This window comes from Balaenoptera borealis (genome assembly GCF_965194805.1).
Source record: "Balaenoptera borealis genome assembly, chromosome: 3".
Lineage (NCBI taxonomy): Eukaryota > Metazoa > Chordata > Mammalia > Artiodactyla > Balaenopteridae > Balaenoptera > Balaenoptera borealis.
The window spans coordinates 121,043,729-121,061,284 of NC_138866.1; positions in this window are offsets into that span (position 1 = coordinate 121,043,729).

The window sequence follows — 17,556 nt, forward strand, 5'->3', positions numbered from 1 at the left end:
CATTATCCCAGAGGAAAAAACAACATGCTGAATCATGCATTGGCTCTGGAGCTTCCACCCAGAAACGACACAAATCATTTCCACTCACATTTCATTGCCATAGCTAGTTACATGGCCACATTTAACTTCAAGAATATGGGAAAGTACAATCCTACTGTCCAGAAGGAGGAGAACTGAAAATATTTGGTGAACAACCATCATCTGTCCTTCTAGTCAATAAATATTCAGTTGGTTTTTTTCCCCTCATAAAAAAAATACACTCCAGGATTTCCCTGGTGGTCCAGTGGTAAAGAATCTGCCTTCCAATGCAGGGGATGCGGGTTCGATCCCTGGTAGGGAAACTAAGATCCCACATGCTGCAGGACAACTAAACCCGTGCACCACAACTGTTGAGCTTGTGCGCCACAACTACAGAGCCCACGCACCCTGAAGCCTGCATGCCACAACTAGAGAGAGAAAGCCCTCAGGCCACAGCTAGAGAGAAACCCAAGCAGACCGCATGCCTTAACAAAAATATCCCACATGCCTCAACAAAGGTCCCGTGTGCCACAACTAAGTCCCAATGCAGCCAAAAAAAAGAGGAAAATAAATAAATATTATTTTTATTTATTTATTTTTTAATTTATTATTTATGTTATTATTTATTTTATTTATTTATTAAGACAACTTCCTACCTAAGGGAGTTGTCTAAACATTGTAGGGGAAGGAAATTTTTTCCTTTTACTCTTCTAGGTTCTCTGCTGGGGCCCCTATAACAAAAGACAGATTAACAAGAGAAAAAAAACAGAAGGTTATTCACATGAATATTTCATATATACCTGGAAGAAACTCAGGGAAGAGTAACTCAAGGAGGGTGCTTAGAACTCTGGTTTATATAGCATCTTCAACAAAGGACAATAAGTTCATAGAGAAATGACAGGACAAAGGAAATATTTTTTTAGGCTTCCATGGGCAAACTGTGGGAAGGTAAATATATAGGGAACTAATGGTAGATAGAGGCTAGTTAGTAAATTTGTTATGTAGATTCCTCTGGTGTTTCCAGGCTGATAGGGTCTAAAGTTACCTCTGGTGATTAACTTTTGTCCTTTCTAGTAGAGAAGGGAAGGGGGACATCTTTGAAAATTTATGTCCTGCTTTAAGGCAAATAGGAAGAGAGCAGGGAGCTTTTCTTGTATTTGCTGCTTCTCAATTGACTTCAGCTCAATACAGTCCTTATGCCAAAGTGTCATATTTTGGGGTAACATATTTTGGTTTTCTGTATATTCCATACAGTCATCCCCACCTTCTATCCCGGGATGCATATATTCCTTGCTTTGACCCTGATTTCCTTCCCTGGGAGTAGCTACCTTGTCCTTTATCCTCTGCAACCCCTGGCTCTACTTTCTGGAAGATTGTTTACTCTCCATCATCCTCTTTGGCCTTATCTGATGTAGGCATTACCATATTTCCTGCCCATTGATGGTTGGGGACCCTAGAGTCCTTTAAAAGCTCAAAGGGTCACAGACTTTTAAAGTTTACACTTAAAATTTCTTTGGCAACATAATGCTCTTCAAAAACTTACTAGTCTTCTTATTTATTTGATTCTAGTCAGTTCCATATGACAGAGCTCATCCATAGTTATTTTCTAAATGAACTTCTTGGATTTGCTACATTTCTTTCTCATCCTATTCCCCACCCCTTCCCTTTCACTTAGTTGCAGGTAAGGTATTCAGCTTTTGTGGAAGAGCTGCACATTTAGACTCTATCCCAAGATGTCTTTTGTCAAATTAAAAGGAATTACTGAATACCTCACCTTCAGCTGGACCCTCATTTTGAGACATCTTAATCCATTCAAAAGTTTTTATCACTGGATGAAATAGCCACAAACTTGACTTGATCCTTGAAAAAAGGCTGAGATTTTAATTGGCCTTTGATCTTTCAAGTCCTTCTCATTTTTCCTTTCACTTGTTAGGGTGGAGAAGCAGTTATCACTTCCAACTGTGCAAGACCCCAGTTTTCTGGTCCCTCTCAATTTCCTTCCATTCCTGCTTGGAAATGTGCCAGTTATTTTCTGAACTTATTTCAAATGCAGTCAACAGAAACTAATGCTCGCTACTATCTTCTTCTCCCCTAGGGTTATTGCAGGTGGCAATTTTATCCAATATTTTGCCACTACATAACATGAATTGCTGTCCTTCCAACAACTGCTCACAGTTTTCTCACCACCTGATGACCAGCTCCTAATCACTGCCACAAATTTTAGATAATATTGTTTCGTAGGACTCCACTTCTCTATCAGTCAGGATAGACTAAATTATGCTAGGGTGACAGATGACCATGATATCTTAACAGCTCAAACCTACAAAGGAGTATTTCTGGGTCACTGCGAGTCAGCAGGAGTCTCCACTTATCAGAGCCACTCAGAAACCCAGGCTAATGGAGTCACCACCATCACTAACATTGCTTGTCACTACACCAAAGGGAAAAAAATGTGGTAAGCTGCACAATGGCACTGCTTCTGCAGAACCATTTAAGAACTTTAAGCTTCTGCTTAGAAGTGTCACTTGTCGCTTCCACTGAAATTTCACTGACTAAGCAAGTTATATGGCACTTCTAACTTCATGGAGACAGGAAGGTGTAATCCTACCACATATCCAGGAGGAGAATCAGAGATATTGGGGGAATGGAACTAATGACTACCAGTCTCACATACTTTGTCCATTTTTATTGTGGCTCCTGTCATTTTCTTTTTACTTGTTAGAGTTCCTTGTAGGGTCTAGAAGGTATTGCTCCCTCATCAGTTTTCAGTGTTGAAATTATCTTCTCTCTGCCACTGATCTGTTAACTTTGTCTATGGTGTCCTTCACTGAGCAGAAATCCTTTATGTTGATGTAGATCAAGTCATCAATTTTTTCCAGATGAAATTTTCTGCGTTGGGGGTCTTGTTTAAGAAATCCTTTCCCATCCCAAGGTCACAAGATGTGATCATATACTTTCTTCTGTTAACTCCATATTATACTTTTCACATTTAGATTTTATATATATCTAGAGTTCACATTTATTTATTTGTTTATTTATTTATTTATTTATGGCTGCATTGGGTCTTCGTCGCGGTGTGTGGGCTTTCTCTAGTTGCGGCGAGTGGGGGCTACTCTTTGTTGCAGTGCATGGGCTTCTCATTGCGGTGGCTTCTCTTGTTGCTAAGCACGGGCTCTAGGCACATGGGCTTCAGTAGCTGTGGCACGCGGGCTCAGTAGTTGTGGCTCATGGGCTCTATAGCGCAGGCTCAGTAGTTGTGGTGCACGGGCTTAGTTGCTCTGCGGCATGTGGGATCTTCCTGGATCAGGGCTTGAACCCATGTCCCCTTCGTTGGCAGGTGGATTCTCAACCACTGCGCCACCAGGGAAGTCCAAGAGTTCACTTTTTAAAAGGTGTAGAGATCTTTTATTGTAGTCCTTACAATGAGCCAATATTCTCAATATCATCAACTATAAAAGTCATTATTTTTCCACTGATTTCTGATTCCATGTTTATCATATTTCAAGTTCATTAACATCTGTTTCTGTTCCATTGACCTATTTATTTGTTTCAACTCCAGTTCTACACTAGTTTTAGCATTATGGTTTTGTAGAATGTGTTAATATATATTAGGGAGAATCTTTGCTTTTCTTCGAAGTTTTTTTAGTGATCAGTGATCTTCTATTCTTCCCTGTACATTTCAGAATCAATTTGTAAAGTTTCTAGATTATTTTTGATAGAAATTCTACTAAAAGTATCAGTTAACTTGAAGGATAATTTACATCTTTGTGATGTTAAAATTTCCCATTCTTTAACATGGTATATCTTTCCATATATCCTGGTCTTCATTTATGTCTTTTATTAGATATTTAAAGCTTTTCTAGTATATTCTTTGATAGGTTAATTTCTATATATTATATAGTTTTTTATTGCTACTGTGAATGGTATCTGAGTTTATATTACATTTTCTGGTTGTTAATAAATGATGTAGAGGAAGGCTATTGATTTTTAAATTTTGTTAATATTGCAACTGGGCTTACTAATCTAAAAAGTTATCTGATATTTTCTTGAGTTTTCTATTCATATGATCACATTTATCATTTGAAAATAATTACATTTTCTTCTCTTCTCCAAATCTTAAATCTCTTTCCTCACTTTTTAATTTGTATTATTATAATGCTAAGGTTGAATAGTGGTGGGGATATTATTTATCCTTGGCTTGTTCATAATTTTAATACCTTCATTAAGCATGATGTTTTTCGAGGTGTAAGTTATATTCAACGAAAATCATAGATCTTCAAAGAACTATTTAATCAGTTTTGGTGGACACAGACATTTGCTTCACCTCAGAATGCCCCCTTGTGCTCCTTTACAACCTCTCCCCTCTCCAGAAGCAACTACTATTCTACTTTTTATAATTATGTTAATTTTGCCTATTCTAGAATTTCATGTGAATGGAATTATAGCAGAATGTATTTTTATATGCCTGGTTTCTTTCAATCAGGATAATATTTTAGAGATTCATCTATGTTGTCACTTGTATCGGTAGTGTGTTCCTTTTTACTGCTTAGTAGTATTTCATTGTATGACTATACCACATTTTGTTTATTCTCCTTTTGATGGGCATCTGGGTTATTTCCAGTTTGGGACTATTATGAATAAAACTGCTATGAACATTCTTACACAAGGCTTTTTGTGGACATATGTTTTTATTTCTCTAGGAGTGGAATTGTTGAGTCATAGTGTAGTTGCATATATAACTTTTTAAGAAACCACCAGTTTTCCAATGTAATTGTTTCATTTTATACTTCCACCAGCAACATGTGAGAGATCCAGTTGCTCCACATCTTATACAACATTTAGTATTGTAAATTGTTGTAAATCTATTCCATTTTACTCGCTATGTCAGGTATGTATTGTCCTTATTGTCCTTACTGTAATGGTGCCTAATTGTTTTAATTAGCATTTCCATGATGACTAACCTTTAGAGCCCCTTTTTTTTTCATCTATGTATTGACCATTTGTATATCTTCTTTTGTGAAATGTTTGAGTTCTTTGCCCATTTAAAATTTTTTATTGTTGTTTTTATTTTTATCATCGTGTTGCAAGAGTTTTTTATATATTGTGGATACAAGCCCTTCATCAGATAGATGTGTTGTGAATATTACTCTCAATCTGGCTTGCCTATTTTCTTGATGGTGTTTTCTGATGAATAGAAATTTTTAATTTTGATGAAGTCCAACTAATTAGTCTTTTTTTTATGGTTTATACTTTGTGAATCCTCCCTGAGAAATCTTTGCCGACTCAGAGGTCACAAAAATATTCTCCTAGTACTTCTAATAGCTTTATTATTTTAGCTCTTATGTTTCAGCCTGTGATCCTTCTCAAATTGGTTTTTGTGTATAGTGTGAGGTAGGGGTTGAGGTCCTTTATTTCTCAAATGGATATTCAATTTTTCCAGCACCATTAATTGAGGATATTTTCCTTTCTCCATTGAATTTCTTTGACATTTTAATCAAAGAATCATTTGACTGTATATATGTGGGTCTATATCTGGACTCTCTATTTGATTTTGTTGGTTTATTTGACTATCCTTTCTCCAATAGTACATTATCTTGGCTGCAGTTTTGGTTTGGATTTTTTTGATCTGAAAAATGTCATTATTTTGCTTTCATATCTTGAAGAGATAGAATTATGATAGAATTATTTTTGCTGGAGATGATAGAATTATGTTTGCAGTTTTTTTTTCTTTCAGCACCTTAAAATATCATTCAATTTCCACAGCTTCCAAAATTTTGATGCAAAATTATCAAATCTTATTGTTGCTCCTTTGAAAGTACATATGTGTCCTTATTCTCAGGCTGCTTTTTGCTTCTTAGCTTTGGTGTTCAGCTATTTGATTATTAAGTGTTTAGGCGTTATTTTCTTTGTGTCTATCCAATTTGTATGTATGCTTTCACCAAGCATCTTGAATCTGTACATTGTTATCTTTGATCAGTTTTGGAAAGTTCTTAATCTTTCTCTCTTCCAACTTTGCTTCTATCTCATTCTTTCTCTGCTCTCTGCTTGGACTCCAATTGCACATAAACCTTTGATCGTGTCTCACATGTCTTTTGTGCTCTCTTCTTTCCATTCTTTTTTCTCTGTGGGCTTCAGCTTGGATAATTTATTCTTTTATTTTTTTAAAAAAATTTTTATTTATTTATTTATTTGGTTGGGCCAGGTCTTAGTTGCAGCATATGGGATCTTCACTGTGGCCTGTGGGATCTTTAGGTGTGGCATGTGAGCTCTAGTTCCCTGACCAGGGATCGAACCTGGACCCCCTGTGTTGGGAGCACAGAGTCTTAACCACTGGACCACCAGGGAAGTCCCAGTTTGGATAATTTATATTGACCTTTGTGTTTACCAATTCTGTCTGTTGCTTTTAAACCCATCCAGTGAATTTGTAATTTCAGATATTGTACTTTGCAGTTCCGGAAAATCCATCTGATATTTTTATAGATTACAATTATCTGCTCAAGTATTCTTTTTAACAATTTTGTCATATTTTCCACTTTCCTCTTTAACATACTTGTAATAGGTATTTAAAATGCCTTGTCTAAGGCAATAGAAATAAAAGCAAAAATAAAGAAATGGGACCTAATCAAACTTACAAGCTTTTGCACAGCAAAGGAAACCATAAAACAACAACAACAACAACAACAACAAAAAGACAACCTATGGAATGGGAGAAAATATTTACCAATGACATGACTGACAAGGGCTTTATCTCCAAAATATACAAACACCTCATACAACTCAATAACAAAAAAACAAACAACCCAATCAAAAGATGAGCAGAAGACCTAAATAGACATTTCTCCAACAGGCACCTGAAAAGATGCTCAACGTCGCTAGTTATTAGAGAAATGGAAATCAAAACTACAGTGAAGTAACACCTCACACCGGTCAGAATGGCCATCATTAAAAAAGTTTACAAATAATAAATGCTGGAGAGGGTGTGGAGAAAAGGGAACCCTCCTACACTATTGGTGAGAATGTAAATTGGTACAGCCACTATGGAAAACAGTATAGAGGTTCTTAAAAAAACTAAAAATAGAGTTGCCATATGATCCAACAATCCCACTCCTGGGCATAAATCCAGACCAAACTATAATTCAAAAATATATATGCACCCCTATGTTCATAGCAGCACTATTCACAATAGCCAAGACATGGAAACAAGCTAATTGTCCATCAACAGATGAATGGATATATACAATAGAATACTACTCAGCCATGAAAAAGAATGAAATGCCATTTGCAGCAACATGGATGCAACTAGAGATTATTTTACTAAGTGAAGTAAGTCAGAAAGAGAAAGACAAATGCCATATATGATATCACTTATATGTAGAATTTGAAATATGACACAAATGAACTTATCTACAAAACAGACTTACAGACATACAGAACAGACTTGTGGTTGCCAAGGGGGAGAGAGGGTGGGGGAGGGATGGATTGGGAGTTTGGGATTAGCAGATGCAAACTATTACATATAGAATGGATAAACAACAAGGTCCTACTGTATAGCACAGGGAACTATATTCAGTATCCTGTGAGAAACCATAATGGAAAAGAATATGAAAAAGAATACACATACGTATAACTGAACCACTTTGCTGTACAGCAGAAATTAACACAACATTGTAAATCTACTATATTTCAATAAAATAAACATTTTTTTTAATGTTAAAAAAAAAACACCTTCTCTGGCAAGATGGCAGCAGTGGTGACCTTCCTCCAGCTGCTGGCCCAGGGCGGCTTGGTGGTATGGAGCCTGCCCAGGGGCGCCAGGTGCTTCGGGGTGCGGTCCTTGCCAACTGGTGAGAAGGTCACGCACACTGGCCAGGCCTATGACCATAAAGACTACAGGAAAGTTCAATTTGTAGGTTGTCGGAAAGAGGTGAATGAAAACTTCACTGTCGATCTGATAGCATAGTAGCCTGTGAGCAAAGTTGGGAGTCAAGTGATATCATGTGACAGGGGTGGCGGGGTCCAAGGCCACCTCAAAGTGTACATAAACTAGGACAAAGAAACAAGGATGGCGACATGTGGCTACTGTGGACTACAGTTCAGACAGCACCATCCCTAGGGGGATACATGGGAGCATTTCAGTGATGGAGTGAAAATCAGGAGACCCTGGTGCTGTACGTATTGCATCACTAGTGCTGAATAAAGGGTGTTCTCAAGGAAAAAAAGTAATAATAAAATAAAAACTCCTGTCTGCTAACTGGAAAATATGGGTCAACTGTGGGTCTTCTTCTATTTTTTTCTGAGAATATATGATCACATTTTCCTCCCTTTTCACATGCCTTATAATTCTTTATTGTACACTGGAGATAGTATATACATGAACTGAGACTGAAGAATTTTCCCTAGATAGGTTTTACCCTTCCTATACTAGGCAGATAAAATACAGGGCCAGTCACAACAATGTGATTAGAAAATGATCTAGATTGAGGTTGGGTTGTAGTTCTTTTTGACTCAGTCTCCCTCTGGTTTGGTTGAGAGCTAGTCAAGTCTCTACTCCCTTAACCATAAGGCACCGTGGGAAATTCATTTATGCCTTTCAGATGTTTGAACTTAGCTCTTTAGCCTCCCAAGCAATACAGCTTCAAAATTAGGCAAATATCATGAGAGGGAGACCAGCTATGTGTTTGACACAAACCTTCCTCCCTCTAGCAGGACTTTGTCTCCTAAGTACTGAGTCTGTGGGAAATTTCACTTTGTTATTCTGCACCCTCCCTATTACACACACCTCCCCCCAGCCTCCTGTGCCACTCAAGCACATAACAAATGTTCTGTGAAAGAAGACTGCCTATGCTTGAGGGTTCTTTTCAATCAAAAGTCCCGTATCTTTAACTATGGAAAATAATTGGACATTGTATTTTAAAATACTTTATCTTCTGTTTCTTTTTCTGAGACTCCAGTTAAATTCATGTCATCCACTCCACTTTTATCATCCATACCTCTTAACTTTCGTTTATCTTTTCCATCTCTATATACTTCCTGATATTTTTTATGTTAGTTTTTGTCCTCTGCCTAATCTTCCAACTCTCTCATCTGTTCTTGGACTGAAATACATTCTGCTATTTACCCCCATCTACCGAGTTACTTGTTTCAATGATTATATTTGTCATTCCCAACATTTCTAGTATTTTTTTAATAATTGTTTTTCTTGCTTTATATTTACAATGTCCTCCCTTATGTCTTGAAGGGATACATGTATTGTCCTTAATGTAGATTCTTCTTCTGCCCAGTCTGTTCACTTCACTTCTGCTATAGTCATTCTTTTGTTGGTTATTTTTGGCTCTGAGCTCATGTTCCCTTGGAAGTGTCAGCTCTCTTGGCCAATAATGTGTACTTTGGGAGGAGGAGTGAGATTAAAGACCGGGTTCCAGCCTTGGCTCTTCCTGGTGAAGTTATGAGGGGAGTGCCTCAGGGTGTAGAGCCTCTGAGCATCTGTTCCCTGTTTGTCAATGACCACAGAGAAGCCAGAGAACCCTGCCTTCCAGGGAACATCTCTGAGCTTTGCCCTAGACGCTCCTCTTTTCTAAGAGCTGCCTCGCTCTGTGTAGTCATTTGTCCCAATCAAGGTGTGGAAGAAGGAGAGACTGCTCAGTGGCTGGCTGGCTGCCTGCCTTTGTTTGTTGAATCTATTTCTCATCCTAGCTGGCTCCAAAACTGCCTTGAGGTTACCTTGCCATTTCCAGCTGGTGCTATGTTGATGTTTTCTGCCCACAGACGTGAAAGGGCAGGCTACCATATATCTGGAGAATTGTGGAGGAGAGAAAATCCACAACTAGAAAGCCTTCCCCCAGATTCTCATCCATCCATGATATCTGACTTTCTCCACCTCTGATCTGCAGTATTCTGCCAGACTGGGATCTGTCTGGCTTCTGTTTCTCCAGAGTTAGGTTCTGGGATACATCACCCGTCTCTCACTAATACAGTGTCTTCGGGGTTGAGTTTGGGGGAGGGAATCTTCAGTCTACTTAATTCAGCATCAAGATGGGACTCTGAAATCTCCATCTGCTTTCCATTATCTAGAAATTTCCCAGTATTTCTGGCCTGCCAATGGCTCTTCATCTTATTTCCTATTTCTGTTGTGTATTGGTTATTTTAAAAATTGATTATATATCTGTTCTGTCATTTCAAACGCAAGACCATGTTCTGAAAGCCTTCCTCCTCTTCCTTTGAAGGATCTCCTACTTGGTAAGAAGCTGGGGTCTCATCTTCCTTCTCCCTAGCTTTCCCATCTGTAACACGGGAGCAAACGGACTAGATGGTGTTTGAGGGCCTTCCTCCTCTCATGTGCTGTGACTCCAGGGATCAGGCCCAGCTGTTGTTTGGCTCATTTTCTTCTTTGCATTCCACATTAGTTCAAACATGTGGGTGGAGGTGCCACATTCTCCCTGACCTCATTCTGGTCATGAGTAGTCAGAGAACAAAATGGAGAGCCGAGAAATGAATACAGTTTCCTGTTAGAAGAAAAACATAAACCATCTACAAAAACAATTCCCAAAATGAGCAGCTGAGCTAGGTGAACAGAGGACTATCCTGAGAAATGTAAACCTGGTGGCAAGGGCTGGGGTGTATGGAGCGGGGGATAATTTAAGGATTTCTTATCATTCCCAAATCAAAAGCAGACTTCCAAATTACTTTTATCTTGTCCTCTGGTCTTTCAAAGGCCCTGTCGCCCCCAGGAGTTGCTAATGACTAATGTGAGGTCATAACCCCCTAGGAGATAGGGGTGTCTCTGTGTGGCCTATGATGCCAGAAAACAGGGTGGTAACCTGAATGACCTCCAAGTATGTCACCTATCAAATACTCTGTGGTGTCTCTTTGTAGGGGCAGAGACCATGAATACTTCTGGGAAGAGCTAAAATCCACTTTTCACTCTGAGAAGGCTTGGGGGAGCTGGAAAGAGCACCAGGATGCTCACTGTCTCCTAAATCTAACCTTGGACTTGTATTTGATTATTCAGCCTGTGGTCCCTGCCCATAAAGACCTGAGTGTGACAGCTCTAGAAGTGAGAGGGATAGGGTGGTGGTATGGTCCAAGAATGAGGCATAGGCACTGTGCCATCCAAGGCACTCCTTGCCATCCATGATTTTAGGCATCATAAGGCCATAGACTATTGATCAAGTACCTCAGCTCAAGCCTCATACACATATGGGAAACTCAGGCTAAGAGAGGTCAGAGACTTGCCTGATGTCACATAGTGAGTCAACAGCTGACTTAGAATTAGAACCCAAGGCCTCTTATTCCCATGCAGGAGTCTAGTACCTGTACCCAGATTCCTCAGGTAAGTTCCTGAAACTTCTCAGACCCCACTGAGTTTGAGGGATACGCTGGGTCAGGCATAGAGCAAGGGCTAATTAAACATGTATTACTACTAATAGTACAGTGCGTGCTGTGGTGTGCTGCTGGGATCCCGCTTCGTGACTGAAGAACTTGTTCCCCCAGCTTCTAGCAGTACTGCAGGAAGATGGCTCTCAGCTGTAAGTCTTCTTTGGAAACTACTTCTGCCAAAGAAAGTAACCTGGATCAGGCCGTTCCCCCTTCCCAGGAGACCCACATCCAATGGTGGAACAGTGCTTGGGTACAAAAGGCCAGCCCTGACTCTAACACAGGACAATGCTAAAGAGGTCATCCCAGCTTCAGAGTGCCCCATGGGGTTGGCTCAGGCCATTCCTGCCACTGTATTGTGGCCCGAAGTCTCTCTCTGCCCAGTTCTTTTCTTCCTAAGTCGTTGAGCCCAAGAGCATCCCTAATAAACTTCCTGCATGCTAATCTCCATCTTCAAGTCTGCTTCCCAGTAACCTGTCCTGCCACACTTGGGTTGAATTACAGTCATGAGAAAGCTAGACCTTGGGAAGGAGCTGGGGTCAGGTAGCTTCATTCATGGAGGGGAAGCCCTGAAAAGAGATGGCTCAGGAGGTAGGGCACAGACTCTGAACCTGGAGACCTAGATTCCTGCCTCCACAGAGCAGCTATCTGCCCTACTGTGATCTTGCCTGCAACCCCCCAAACAGATGGGGGGAAGAGGACATGAGATTATTGCTGTTCCAAACTGTGATCTTTCATGACTACTTAAAAACCATGCTGTGTGTCCCAGAGGATCAATCTCTCTCATTCTCATTGCCACTAACCCAAATCTTTACCCTTTTCTCAGCCTCCATCCACTTACTTCCCTTGCTCTTAACAGATGATCCTGCCTTCTACTTCACAGGAAAAAAAATGAAGCCTTTGGTGGGGCCTCCATTGATTTCCCATCTCTCATCCTTATTACCCCATCATCAGCTCCTTCCCTCCAGCCCAAGGAAGGAGAGGGTCTCCTAGGCTCCGAATCCTGTGTCTTTCTGCCTTCTCAGAGATCGCTATGTGCCAAGTATCATACCTCTTCTCCCTCATGGGACTTCTTCTCTCTTGGTACCTTCCTACAGGCACATAAACATGCTCAGGTCTCTCATGTCTTGAAAAAACTGCAATCTTTTCTCATCCATGTGTTCTTCAACTACTGGTGCTTCCATTCACCCATCCATTCACTCAACAAACTTTAATTGAACACCTACTATGTGCCAGGCACTATTCTGGGTGCAGGAATACAGCAGCGAACAAAAGAAAATCCTGATTCTCATGGAAATTATATTCTATGGGGGGAGATAGAAAATAAATGTGTGAATGAGTAATATTATAATATTGTCAGAAGGTAAATAAATGCTAAGTGGGAAAAAATCAAGCAGAGTAAAGGAATTAAAGAATGGCTGGGGATGGGGGATTTGTGGGTATCATTTTATATAGGGTGGTCAAGGAAGGCCTCCCTGGTAAGGTAACATTTGAACAGAGACCTGGAGAAAGTAAGGGAATGAGTTATATGGACATCTGGGGGAAGAACGTCCCAGTCAGGGAGAATAGTAAATGCAAAGGTTCTGAGGTAAACATACCTTGTGTGTTCAAGGAACAGCAAGGAAAGGATGATGGAGTAAAGGAAGCAACAGGGAACATGGTAGGAAATGAGATCGGAAGGATAGCAGGGAGCCAGGTCATGTAGGACTTTGTAGGCCAACATAAAGACTCAGCTTTTACCCTGGAGAATTCTAAGCAGAGGAATGACTTAATTTGCCTGTGCTTAAAAGGATTACTCTAGCTTCTGTACAGAAAATAAACTACAGAGAGAAGGATAGAAGCAAAGAGACCAATTAGGAGGCTATTGCAATACAGGCAAGTGATGGAGATGGGTGGTAGCAGTGGAGATGGAGAGAGTTCATCTGGTTTGAAGGTAGATCCAGTAGGATTGGTGATATGGGGTATGCAAGAAAGAGAAAAATTAAGGGTGACTGCAAGATTTTTAGCCCGAGCTACTGGAAGAATTGCCATCACCTGAGGTGCAGACGGCTGCAGGATAAATGGTTTGTTTTTGTTTTGTTTTCTTTTGTTCCACTGGCAGTGGGGAGGGGGGGAATGGAAATCATGATTCTTATTGGAGACAAATGGAGATGTCAAGTAGGCAGTTGGAAATATAGAATTCAAAACACAGTCCAAGCTGGAGATTTTCTTTGGAGAGTTATTGGCACATAGATGGTATTTAAAGTGATGAGATGACCAAGGGAGTGGCTGTAGACCCAGAAGAAAAGAGTTCTGAGTACCAAGTCCTGGGGTTCCCCAACATTCAGGGGTTGGGGAGAAGAGAAGGACCCAGCATAGGAGACTAGAAGGAGCAACAAGTCAGGTGAGAAGAAAAGCAAGAGAGGGGAGTGTTCTAGAAGCTGGAAGTGTTACAAGAAAGAGAGGGAATGAATCAGGGAAGAGAGTGAACAGATTGATGATCAGGAGAGAGGCAGAATGACTGAAGTGTGATGCCCTTGAGTAGGAGAGAGAGCACAAGAGGAGGGCCAGCCTCAACACCCACGTTTCACCCAGAGCACTGGCGGGGGGCAGGGTGTGTGGCAGGCAGAGTATGTGGGCCCAGGTGCTCTGTCTCCCCTCCCAGCTCTGCTCTTCTCAAGGGTTTCCCCCTTCTGCCTCCATCACCTGACCCCTTTCCTCCTCTCAGATCCATGAGGCACACACTGGGGTAATCAGATCAAGGTCTTCCCAACCCGTGCGTTGTCTTAGAGAAGTGCTAGACCTGGGCAGGACCCTGATGCTGTTCACTTGTTAAATTAGTCCCTTCCCTCAAGGTCAGCTAGAAGCCCACCTCCCCTGGGAACCCTTCCCTGACCTTCAGAGCCCCAGTCCACACTGCTTTCCCCCCTTCTCTCCTCCCACTTCCTCCTCCAGCTCCAAGCATTGAGGAGCATCCTTGTGGCCCTAGGGTGAGGTGGGGATGGAAGCCCTATTCAGCTGCCTTTCCACTTATCACCAGGAGGGGGCTCAGGGCAGCAAGTGCTTATGTCAACCATGGAAGGAAGGAACTTGGGGAAAACAAGCATGGAATTTGGAGGCAAATTTACTCCCTTCCTGGCTTTGCAGACCACTTGTCCATGGTGGTAGTTTGCTTCAGTAGTCCTGCCTGCTACAGGGCCGAGGGGGAAATCCTTCTGGTGCTCTCAGTGAGAAATGGCCGGCTGCAGGAGAGCGTGGGGTGGATTCTTTTGGAGGAAAAGGAGGCAGAGACCCTGAATGGCTGACCCACTTCCCCCCCCCCACCACATGGCCAGTCCTTGGCAGTGCTGGGAGGTGAGCCCTGGTGTCCTGGCTTCCAGCCTACTGTACTGTCTATACCGCAGTCCCGCCAGCCAGGGTTAAGGCATTCCCTCCAGAGTTCAAGTTTTCTTTCAGTTACAACATGTGGGAAGCATGGGTGAGGAACCTGGAGGAGAATGAGCCTGGGTTCCTGCCCCAAGGGAGCTCTCAAAATGCCTATGGAGATAAGGCATGAGACAAGCAGAGAACACGGTTGACAGCACATGTCAGATCAGATCAGGGTTGAAGTAGGCACCTGTACCCTGAGGGGGACTTAGGGAAGGAAGTAACCGATTTGTCCAGTTTGAGAGAAACACTTCTGATAGACTCCCTTTCCCTGAGGGGAGGGGATGGAGAATATCCCCTGTGTGAATATCTACCGAGGGCGGAGGGTGTGGAGTGATGGAGAGGAACCACATTTTGACAGCAATGCTGACCCCAACAGAATGGTGAAGGGCTGATGGGGAAATTTCTAGGGTGAAGGGAGAAACTTGGTGGCTGGGGTCATTCCTCAGAGGTGGCCACACATCTCTCTGAGTGGACAGTCATTGCTACTGCTAATGTTCCCTCTCAGAAACCCGAGGCCCACCACCATTCGTCTGTGGAGGTGTCGGGTTTCCTCGGAAAGTCTGGTTGTAGAGATTTCTTTAGAAGTTGTGTTTGTGATGATCTCATCATGGGAAATGAGGAAAGGAGGAGAGGTGCCAAATATGTTATTGTGCTGAAAGTCCTGTTTTAAGAAAACAAATGCAAGATTGTATTCATTAGCAACTGCCAGCCACAAACGTGGAAAAAGCAGTTAAGCCAATGAGGCATAATACCCCACATCTGATGTGGGAACCTTGGGTGAAGTGGGCCAGTGGGAAGAAAGCCTTGTTTCCAGCTGGTGGGAAGAAGCAGGGAGGGAGGTGTCCTGTAAGAGGACTGAAACTTTGGTCACTGACTGGAGATGCTGCAGCTCACACAGCTTGTCTCGGGTCGTCTTCCCCAGCAGCAGGGACCCAAGTGGAGACCTGGCAGTGGTCAAGACATGGTCCGAGAGAGGTGACTGCCATCACACTGTATTTCTTCCAAAGAGAGGGCCAGTGGGCTGAGAGAAGACAGGGAGGGAAAGGGGGCCAGGACTGGCAATCGGTGGCCCTGCCCCAGAAATTAGAGATTGACATAAAGAACTGGCAGGTTAAGAATGACCCATAAGGGAGGACTGAATAAATTGTTCTCAGCACTGGGGCAGTGAAGCCTTCCCTTGTGTCCCTACAAAGACTGGGACTATGGTAAGATGTCCTGAAGACGCCCAGGCACACTTTCTCAAGCCCAACTAAAACCAAATGACCACACTGAGAACATGTGACTGAAAACAGCAATATTAGTACTTAAGACTTAGCACCTGGATTGAGATTGAGATGTCTGGATTTCAAGAGGTTTATCCACTGTCTTCCTTACAAGGATCTCCACTGCCGACTTCAGATGCTGGACCCCTTGTTGTCCGTGCCTTATTCTTCTAGCTGGAACTCTTTGTCATCCTGTTATGTGCTCTCTTCTCTGAGTCTGTCATAGGCCAAACCTAAGAGCAGGACTAGGGTGAGGGTGCCCTAAATGAGGCATCTATGATGCAAACTTGAAGGAGGTGCTCGATCTCAGGGCCCTGCAAGTGCTAATAACTCAACTACTTTCACGTGATTAGAAGTCATTAGAAAAAACCCAACTCCCATTGTGATGACATATTTCCCTTGGCATTATGGTGCAGTTTTTATGTTCTCGTTTTGTTCTTTAATTCTGGCCCAACCCTCCTATTGCGAGGACGACACTGACCCTCCAGCAGCAGGATACAGGCTCTGAGATGGATTCCTAGGACTGGGAACATTGTAAGCCTGGGTTATGGAGAAGGAGGAGGTAAGGGGGAGGGGACTGAATGGCTCCACCTGGGACAGATAATGAAGAAGGGATGGTGGGTCGGATAGAGGTAGCTAGTTATACAAGCCTGGTTAGGGGTTAGGGGGTGTTTTGTTATTTTGTAGTGTGTGTGTGTGTGTGTGTGTGTGTGTGTGTGTGTGTGTGTGTGTTGGGGGTGAAGTGTTCCCAGATGATCCTCCCAGATTATTATTTTAATAATCATTTAATAATAAATGTTATTTTATTTTGCCAGCCAGAAGCTTCCAGCTGGAAGTATTTGGATCTAAACACCTGAAGTCTACTCCAACACTCAAGTACCAGAAATAAGAAACTTTCTAGCAGGAACCAGCAGTAGTCACTCTACACCATATTCAACTCTACACTGGATCCACTCATTCAGGGAAACGGAGTTGACATAGACAGTCTGGGCTGGCTGGGAGTGAGCGGGGCAGGTTGGGGGATGTGGCCTTTGCCAAGACATCAAGGACTTGAGGCCTGAAAATGCAGACAACTCAGGAGGTGATTTGCAGCAACCAGCCTGAGTGGAGGTAGGCCAATGCCAAGATACTGGTGTCACAGGGATCCTCGGAACAAATGCTCAAATTGGGCCTTAAACCCCAGTGCTACCAAGAATTGATTTTTCTTTCTTACAGACATGAAAGATTTTGAGTATTGTCCTTAGGTGAGGCATGTCAATGTCTCTAAGCTGCTTTCTGAAAGATGGACTGCTTAGTTGTTCTATAGAGCCGAAAATATCTGTATAGCCCCCACTTTAAAGCTAGGTTAAGGAATCCAGTTGCTGGATTTAAGAGTATTCAAACAGACCAGGGAGACACTTGTCCTTTTGTATGTCAAAGGAGGCCAAAGGAAATTGTCTTTGAATTTCACCATGAACTCAGAATTTCTGTCCTGGGGAGAGTAATAAGAGGGTCA